The sequence below is a fragment of the Lissotriton vulgaris genome, chromosome 11 (genome assembly GCF_964263255.1).
Source record: "Lissotriton vulgaris chromosome 11, aLisVul1.2, whole genome shotgun sequence".
Lineage (NCBI taxonomy): Eukaryota > Metazoa > Chordata > Amphibia > Caudata > Salamandridae > Lissotriton > Lissotriton vulgaris.
This window is the reverse complement of record NC_141699.1, coordinates 971,531,191-971,538,519: the sequence shown is the minus strand read 5'-3', so window position 1 is coordinate 971,538,519 and position 7,329 is coordinate 971,531,191. Positions and strand designations below refer to the sequence as shown.

General features: G+C 46.2%; 1 pseudogene; it reads right to left on the bottom strand.

Moving 5' to 3' along the window:
- Positions 1-3,342: 3,342 nt before the first annotated feature.
- On the bottom strand, positions 3,343-5,407 carry LOC147683794 (UPF0235 protein C15orf40 homolog pseudogene; annotated as a pseudogene).
- Positions 5,408-7,329: the final 1,922 nt, after the last annotated feature.

The following is a 7,329-nucleotide window of genomic DNA, read 5'->3' as shown; positions in this document are numbered from 1 at the left end:
GTGTTGATCGTCCCTCTGCAATGTGAAGGGGAGATGCAGTTTCACAGTGTGTTCCATGTATGTTTCCGCATTGGCGCTGTTTACATACAGAAGCGGTACAAAAGGGGGTGGTGATGGACGGAGCATCTGAATCAATCAAACACTCACACCCAGTCAAAAGATCTGGGTATAATCCCCCTTTTGTAACACTTTTGGCCGCCATAAGTGTGGCAGGGTATGCTCAGAAGTGAGTCCCTTGCTCACTTTGCCACTGGATTCAAGCAAGCCGGGCTGAAGACGGCTGGAATGCCAGAAACCGGTCATCGGAAGCTTGTTTCCGGTCCAGGGAAGACAGGGCTTGGCAGTTCGGGCTGTACTGTTCCCATGAGGCACAGGGTCAGACTGATTTGCATATAGCCATGTCTGAACTGGGGTGGCAGAGTGGGCTAAAGAACGGTGATGGATTAAACCCAGATTTTTTGACTGGGTGTGAGTGTTTGATTGATTCAGATGCTCTGTCCATCACCACCCCCTTTTGTACCCTTTACATACAGAATGCATTTCAATGTACATTGTGACTGTTTGTGAAGAGATGCCTCTCTGATGTGGGACAATGGTCATTTGTTCTACGTCACAGCTGTGTGCTCATACATTGTCATCTCACCGTTTTTATACTCTGCTTATATGAAGCATTTTCCCGCATGATGCGTGGGAATCTCAGGCTGTCGCTGGTTATATCTGATGTTTGTATCCCGATTGACCTCATCGCTACTATTTTCACGTTAGTGTTTCACATTTTATCGGCCTCACATTGGTTTTAACTTGGACATTTGCCGCCTTATCGCGAGCCTATCGCATGGTACCGGCGTGTTGACAATGCTACGTTAACACAGCGTTATTTTCCCGTGATATACTGAGATATGCAAAGTTGCGGTAAGCTAATTTTGCGATGTTTATCACACGTTCTTGTGGATATCCCCCTTAGAAGGTTGGGAACAACAGTTGTTCTTCAGCTACAAAAAGACAGGTGTTTTGACCTTTTCTCCCTGACCCACCCCACCCCTAAATCTGGCTCATGCTGTTTCATTATTCCGAAAATTCTCCTCTTCGACTTTTGAAAATCATTGATAATACATTTGGTTTGCCTAAAGTTGCCGATAAGTCAATGCAGTGCAGTTCTACACCCAACATCTGTGATCTCTATTTAAGCCCACTTATTAATGTATTGTTTTAATACTTGTGGAGTGTGACCTCGTATTTCGTTTATATTTATAGTTCCTATTTGAAAGAGGTTCAAATACATTGCAGAGGTTTGTTTCCCAAAAATATTATAGAGTATATTGGTACACTCCATAAGTTTGGCTTTTGCATAGTGCAGGCACACTGAGACAGTCAACAGTGGAGTGGTGTGGATCACTGGTTAGAGGCGGCAGACCCGGAAGCATAGAACGGCCCGGGACCAGGGTTCAATTCCTGACGCGGCAGGTCGTGGACAAGGGTCAGCGGACTCGATAATTCTCGCCTCTGTGCCTACTCTAACCAGGGATCACACTCGGCAACTCTGGGCATTAGCTTGCCTCTTCTCTACAACAGCCCCCCACATTCGCCGGGGATGCCTGGTTTCACCTTGGAGATACCCAGTAGGGACCATCCCACAGCGATAGCCAGGATGGGTTCCTCAGCGCCACGACGCCTCAGGGCAGCAGTGCGCTTTACAAGACACATACATTTACATTTACATTTAACATAGGTACACACATTCACATATAACACCCATTCATGTACATCTGAAATCAAAATACCAAAGGTATCCATCCGCTCCTGCAGACACTGACACACACCAAGAAAAGCATAGGCACCCATGTACATAGAGATGCAGGTACCTAGTCATCCAGATCATTAGAACTAATGGCATCTATTGGCACATACTCCAAACCATGCAACCACCCCATGCACACAGACTAACATGATTAACCTCTTGGCTGCTAGGCATTTTCCCGCTGTGTGCTGGAAAATGCCATTTTAGTGGCACTATGACGAGCTCAGCTCGTCATCAGCACACGACACCCGTGGGTGATGACGAGCTGAGCTCGTCATCAGCATCGAAAGGGTTAACGGGCACGCATGCACACAGATCAACATACATGGGTGATGGAATACTTCAGCCTCTGTGCCCATTGGGCCTGTGTTATAATTTGGACGGATTCACATTTACTGTGGACCTGCAATCTACATTTTCGACAGCTATCCCTGTGCCTAAATCTAGGCATTACAGGTCTTACCCCCCGAATGGGAAGTAATTGTGTGAATCTGGAAATGTCAATTGAAAGTCCATAGGTTTTCCCCAATTCTGGGGACTATTCTACTGATATGAGTGCGAATTTATTGCATTAACCAACTACCTTTTATTTCTGACCCTTGCACAAATGAGTGTTTGTAAAAGAGTTGTCCATTATCCAGGCACTTGTAGTCAGTGCCTCAGAAGGATCGCATTGCTTTGAGTAAAATCATATTGGATCCCAGCCTGCTGCATATACTACAGCAGATGCCCATAAAGATATCATCTCTCTGTTTGAGGTGACTGGATTCCCTCCTGCAGCCATTGTTATGATGCAATGGGAGTATGTATATAGCTTCACCAAACTTGAGCATGATTATGATGATAATGATGAAAGCAATTTAACCCCTTCCCTGGGGCGGCTATTCCGCCGCAGTGCTAATGGGGTGGGGGGGCCGCGCGGCGGTCCCGTGCTCGTGACGGAACCGCTCCGTCACTGCACATGGGTGAGCTGTGCCTGACGGAACGGTTCCGTCACGGCCCCGCCCGCTCAATAGAACGCGCCGCGCAGGCGCTGAATTGGCGCCGCGCAGGCGCGGCGAGCGGGCCGCGACGGAACCGTTCCATCACCAGCACAGCCCACCCGAGGCTCGTGACGGAACGGTTCCGTCACGAGCATGGGAGGGGTTAAAGTGCACACAGCTAGTCCATGGAGTGTCCCAGCAGGAAAAGCATAGGTCAGATTGTGAATGACAGAAGTTAGACCTGCACAAAAAGCCACATTTAAAGCTTTTCTTGAACACTATTTTACTCACTGCTTGGTACTCAAGAGGTAGCTGATTTCATGCAACAGAGCCCAGAGAAGCTCTTGCACTCTAAATTCTGGGGACTGCTGGCAAAATTCTGTTAGCAGATCTCAACTTTCTGGGAGGATTATGAAATCCAAATCTGGCTCTAAAATATTAAACCCCCATTTAATACAGGGAATCATGCAATAGAACAAGAGCCTTAAATCTAAAGCTTAGCTATTAGTTATCCTTTGCCATCCTTAAAATTTAGATTTATCTATGTGTCTCTCCGGTGTGTCAACCTGTTGTAACAGATTCTTTCTTTAGTTTCTCCAAGATATCTTCTGGCTTCTTTGGTGTTAAGATTTTAACCACTTTATCACAAGATTTTCCACCCTTATCCAAAACCACTTTGGGCTTCTTCAACTCTCAAACTGTAGAGAGATAGTGGCATAGTTCTGCATTTGTTCCCCCTCGATGGGCTGTGCATCGATAGCTACACCTACACTTCACTGCTCACAACTGTAACAGCATTTAGTTTTGAGCCGCGTTTAGCACTGATAGTAGGGTTGGGCAAAGAATTCCGCTCCGTCGGTGGATTTCGTGGAGATTTGCCCACTCCAGCCTCTGTGTGGAATTCTGAAAAACTCTGCGAAGTGACGCGGAGCAGAGTTTTCTCTCTCGAGTGGCTCACCAATGGTAAGTTGGCGAGCACTTGCGAGATAAAATAATGTGCTAGACCTCCTCCTGGTGAGATTTCTCAATGCGGGCTGTGGCAGCAGGTTGCAACCGTTCGCGTTGAGGAAGCTGCTGCTCAAGTAAATTGTCTTCTCGAGCAGCATAGAGCCGCAGCGCTCTCTGGCACGATTTGTAGTGCCAATCATGCTGTTTTTAGAGCATAGGACAAATTCCTGGCACTAGAAATCAATCAGAGCAACGCAACTTAACAGACTCCGCTGCTGGCGGAACTCTGCGGAGAGCAGTAGAGTTTTTCTCCCACTTCGTGGATTTCCAAGGAGTAAAACTCCATGAAGTCCACCCAGGCTTAATTAATAGCTATGGTAATTGAACCGTTTATATCAGCCCCAATGGGACCAGACTCCACAGGTTGAGTCATTGGATTTTTGCTTTGCTCTTCCTCTGACTTTTTGTCTCTCTTAGGCATTGCCCATCTTACGAGCCAGGAGCAGTACGCCTGAGCGAAAGCTTTACTGAGGTAATGCAACAGAATCAATGTGGGACAGGAGTCCAGGCAGTTAGGACCACACACAACTACATCGCAGAGATGGGTGTGAAAGTACGGAAGAAACGCAGCAGCCAGGCTGCCAGTGAGGTGCACTGCTAGAAAGCCTTGATCTCTGTTTTAAGAATGCTATGGGAAAAGTTAGCATACAGTTTCTTGATTTCAGGATATATTATGAAACTAAACTGTGGTGCATCCTACCACGGTTCAACATTAGGGATGTCAGATAACAAGATCTGATGAGCAGATTAATAGAGTACTTGATTTTCCCAGTGCAAGTGGCCTCTCTCCCATTACTACCACTACTATGAAAAAATGCCACTGCATTTAGCTACAGTGCTTGAGATAAAAACACAGAGACTATAGGCACATATATACCAACAAACACACGCACGTGTGCACACACACACACCCACACATGCACACATACAAACGCACATGCAACACACACACAGAACTCTCACAACCTGCCCTGGAACTTGATATTCAGGCGGAAAACAACAAACTAGTGACCAATGTCCACCAAAAGCCGACTGACAAAAATTCACTCCTACACTACAGGTCGTATCACCCAAGGGCTCTGTGTGATAACTTACCTGCAGGCCAGTTCTTGCGATATCGCAGGAATTGCTCATCAACACAGACATATGTAGAACAGGCAGAAGATCTGTCCAGGAAACTGGAGGATCGAGCGTACCCCAAAAAGGTAATCAAACAGGTGAGAAAGAGGACCCTAAACACTCCAAGAGCTGCACTCCTTGAAAGGAACGAAAAATATAGAGGCGACTGCATACCAGTGGTCACGACCTTTGGACCACTGTTAACAAAAATCAGACAGATCATCAGGAGGCATTGGCACTTGCTCAGCAGCACAACCATGACCATGCCCCAACCGAGATTTGCCTTTAAGCAGTCAGCTAATTTACGTGATCGGTTGGTACATACCCGCCCCATTCAGGAAGCCAAAGAATCGGGGTGCCATCAGGACATTACCCATGTGAGTATGTGAGCTCACCACAGCTGTCAAAAGTGTGACCTTGACTCAGGGGAAGACATGGCACCTTAACAGGTTCAGTAATTGCAACATGGTCAATGTCATCTACAGACTTACGTGCCCATGTGGTCTCCACTACATCGGACTCACGACACGTAAAGTCAAAACCAGAATACACTAACTACGAGATTGGTGCAACACTTTCATATACAGAAGCACCACTATAAGGACATACGATGGGTGGTACTGGAAAGGGTAGTGAGCCTTATTGAATGGAATAGAGTAGAAGTTTGCGAAAATTATATGATCCTTTATCTCATGTATTCCGTTTAGCCCCCTTGAGAACCAGTTCCCACATGTTGCAAACAGGGCTGAGGTTCGGGGTGGTGTCGACCAATATCTACCCATGAGTAGATGTGATGAGCTGACAGAGCGGGACAACGTTGCTGGAAATACACTATAGGTCAATGTCAATTAGGTGGATTCTAAATGCCTTTCACTTTGATGGTGCAACACTCAAGAATACCTACAGTAATATTTCACCTGACTGACCCCAATCATATGTATTCAAATTTAAAAAGATGCCCAATTTTTTTAAAAGATGCAGAATTGTCTCAGTAATGTAGGCTCCTGGACATTACAGTAGTTGTTAAATCACCTCCCCATGGAACTCCACAAAGGGTGTTAGTTAGGAACTCCAGCCCAATATGGCGCCCGTTTCAGCCCTGTAAGACTGTAAAGGAATCCTGGGTCAGAAGAGGGGCGGGGCACATACGTGCCGGTGTGACCCTCCGTGTGTTGAAAAAAGGTGCGGCGTGTTGAGACTGCGAGGGGCTGAGCGAACGCTGGTCACTCGTATGGTCACGTTAAGCAGGATTGCACTGGATGGGAAGCGATCGGGAGCGCTGTTAAGCCCTATGGGCTCCCGGCGTTTCTCTTGAGGTGAAGAAGTTCATGATACCGCTGCTGTGAGTAATAACGCAGTCTAGCTGTGGATTTAGGAAACCGCCGGCTGTGCCCTTTAGCACTCTGGGTTAACTGTGTTTCTTTCAATGTGATAGGGTTCGCGATCCTGTCACTGCTAAAGGGGATTGCAGGTATGCCCATGAAGGGCAACTACCCGGTAAATATGTTTACGAAATCAAGGTGGCACCCATTTTTATGACAGTAGACGTCACAATTGATGCCCCCTGTTGATTTGTTGTACTGTGTTGTCTCTATTTTCCATTGATATAAAAAACAGATAAAAATTGGTGCAGTGTGGAAAGTTGACCCTTGCCCTGATGAAATTGCTGTAAGTTATTCTTGGCAATGAAACATGTTGTTTTTTAAGTGAGCAGACCCACAGCAAGGAATAAAGTTATATAGCCAGTGGGCCGCTAGCTCGTTTTTAGATTAGGGATAGCGGCACCCCAGTACAGACCCCGCTATTCCCTACAAGGTTGACACCGCCATGTACCCGGATAGGCTACCTGGTGCATGGGCAACATGTGATACCACACTTAGCACTTAGCTCTTTTTCTTTTCCTCACTTTTCCACAAATTTGTTTTAGGTTGGCAGTCGTTGATGATGAGAACCTGAGGATGCAGACGAGAACCAGTCTGCATACTCACATGGTGTTACTCCCGTGAGGCACTGACTACCTCCCTCACTATTTTACCTTTTTTATATTTGGTCACTCACACCAGAGGGTAGTACAGATCAGGGGAAACAGAGGCCACAGACATATCAACATTTTTTAAAAAGAAAACTTGGTGATTCAGGTTCCCCTAGACATAGACGGTATAAATATGACTGCTGTTCTCTTCACACAAAGTTGAGTGATGTCAGGGATCACTGAAGAGTTGATTCACCTTTAGAACAGGTCCCTTGTTGTATATTATTTCGTGAATGGGGGGAGGGGCGACCTGTTCTTTTACCCCCTCTTGCTCCTTTATGTACATTTTTTCAACACATTCTTACCTGTGAAATCGATTATTAGACAGTGAACATTCTTACTCCACTTCCAATATGTAACCGGAAATCGCTAAACAATTCTATCCTGCC